General features: G+C 39.2%; 1 protein-coding gene across 1 annotated transcript in view; it reads right to left on the bottom strand.

The window, feature by feature from the left end:
- Positions 1-2,034: 2,034 nt before the first annotated feature.
- Positions 2,035-2,500, bottom strand: part of LOC138044505 (uncharacterized) — a 26,497-nt gene continuing 26,031 nt past the window's right edge. Inside the window, exon 4 of the mRNA XM_068891007.1 lies at positions 2,035-2,500. This exon is cut by the window's right edge and continues 742 nt beyond it. The gene's annotated coding sequence lies outside the window, so the exon portion shown is untranslated.

Genomic DNA, 2,500 nt, shown 5'->3' with positions numbered 1-2,500 from the left:
TGAGACCAACCACTGCATTCAGCACACAAGATGGCGCCCTTTCCTTCCAAAAAAAAAATGGATGGACTTGCCCATTGGGTATGCGCGTATCTGTGTGTGAAGGTTTTTCAGGACTTGTCTTCGATGTGGCAGTGTGTACTGCAGTTATTTTTAAACCAACTTGCGGGAAATTAAACAAGGGACTGGGGTTGGGGAAAAAGACAATGTTGGGCTCGCAGGTTAGTCTATTGTTTATTTTTCCGCAAAACGTGGTTTAAAAATAGAGTGGCACTTTTTCGACGCTGATGGGGACAGACCTGATACCAATTTGGGATTCGAAAATCTCACTCTTGGGTGATGAACTCTTGGTATTAGCTTTTCCCGAAAATCAAATTCTCAACGCTTTGAAAATAGCCATCTGATATTCCTTCTCGCCAGCTTGATTTTTGTAGCAAGTTGTGTTGGATTTGACATATATTTCTCGGCCCTTTGTTATATTAGAGGAACTTCTCGGGTGAACAGTTCTAGAAAATAATATTTGACACCAACACTCCTTCGGTTAACTCTTCTTTATTCCAGGACTGTACTACAGTATGCAAAAGCTTACTCTCTAGTACATCTACAGCAGTTTTAGTTATATATGTCATTTGGCACAAACCAGTCAAGCTTGTGTCAGATTCATATCCGGTCAGTGTAACAATTAGCAATCCAAATACGCCCACTCAGACATTAGCATTATCCTTCTTCTAAATTTCTATACCAAACAATAGCACGTTACAATAACTGCTACACTACTGATTTAATTTACTACTGAGAAGCAGACAGAACAATTATACCAACTGTACTGTTAGTTACAATAACTTGTGGTGTTGACAATTAATTAATTCAATCTACACATGAGGAATCTTTGCTCGCCACCGTAACCAAAGGAACCGCTTGTCTTAAGTGCATGAAACCAATTTACCCATTCTCAACCAAAAACTAAGTTGTTTGGAATACCGGCAAACGCCTTTTCCCAGATCTAGACACCTGTTTCATAGTAAGAGAGGAGCCTCATCCTGTCTTGTTCACAGTAAATTAATGATAAAAGAAAACCTTCATCTATAAAAGCTGTTACAGTGATATTACAACCAGTACCGAATTCACAAAAATAACCTTAACCTGAAACAGCGTCAGCGTGAAACGTGTAAGGCTACACAAGAGAAGGGCGTGCCTCTGGATGCTCTCGAGATTATTTGATAGGTAGGCGGAGGTTTGAAAAGAAAAAAGAAAAAAAAAACGGACGAGGCATACTCCAAGACTGATCCGATCAGGAAGCAGTAAGCCATTGTTAAGTCGGCAGGCTTGACGCCGCACTTTTTAAGTTGTCTCACGTTACAGAGACGCCTGTTAGCTTTCTCAGTGATGTAGTCCCAGTGGGTACCCCATGTCAAGCCATTGGAGATAAACACACTGAGTAGCTTGAACCACTTGGCAGTTTTAATAAAAGTACCACCCACGGCAAGAGGCTTCCACTGACAACTATCATACTTTAGAAGGCCAAGAAACTTCTCTTTACATTTGCATGGATTCAGTTTCATACTATTGTTACATCCGAATTCTTGAATATCGGAGAGTGAACATTTATCAATTATTCGCTAAAGGCGATGTGAATAATTGTTTTAGCATAATAAGCATAATAACGTAGGTGATTATTTTAAAAACATGCATTTTCGTTAAAACAATTAATTTCTTCGTCTGTCACCTCGACAAAACGAGAGTATGAGGTAAGAGAAGAGATTCCCCATGCATGGGCGTCTTCCTAAAATCTAATTTTAGCTACATAGCTATTTTTAAAGGCACCTGATTGGCCAGCTGTAATGTTGTAATGGAATATCAAATATGCGTGGCATTGGGAAAAAGAAATTAAAATAGCTTTGATGATGATGGGGCATGGGTATCCTTTCGCTTACCTAATCTCCTCTTGTTATTATCGAAGTTTGGTTAAAATTTGCTTTTCCAAGCACCCAACAGTTTCATGACAACTCACAGCTGTAGTTTTTCCCATCTATTTACCAATATGATACATATCACTAAGGGCTGGCAGCAAAGGTACCAGTCATGAATATCTTTGCGTGACCAACATTAAATTGAACAGTTATTGTTTTACTTTTAAAATACAGTTCGCGACATCTATGTTAGCTACAAAATTTCCCGCCACTTTTCCAATGAGAGACAAAACCACTTACCAAGTGCACGCGCGCAAACTTTCACGCTTCCAGATACTCATATGAAATTGACCGGGATTCTGATTGGTTCATCACATCGCAGTGTAAGGGCTTGTTGAGGTTAGGCAGCGGATTGAATAACCACTCTTAAATCGTAACTTAATAATCTTTTAGCGATTTGCCTAATCCTCTTCCAAGAAATAATTTCTAAAGTTATGACAAGAAAACGTTAAACTGCCACTGGCCTAACTTCTTTTATTATTTTTTCATTCGCATCGCCTCATCTCGACGGCTCGCAGGCGAAAATATGTAAC

Source organism: Montipora capricornis, chromosome 4 (genome assembly GCF_036669925.1).
Source record: "Montipora capricornis isolate CH-2021 chromosome 4, ASM3666992v2, whole genome shotgun sequence".
Lineage (NCBI taxonomy): Eukaryota > Metazoa > Cnidaria > Anthozoa > Scleractinia > Acroporidae > Montipora > Montipora capricornis.
This window is presented reverse-complemented; position numbering and strand designations above follow the sequence as displayed.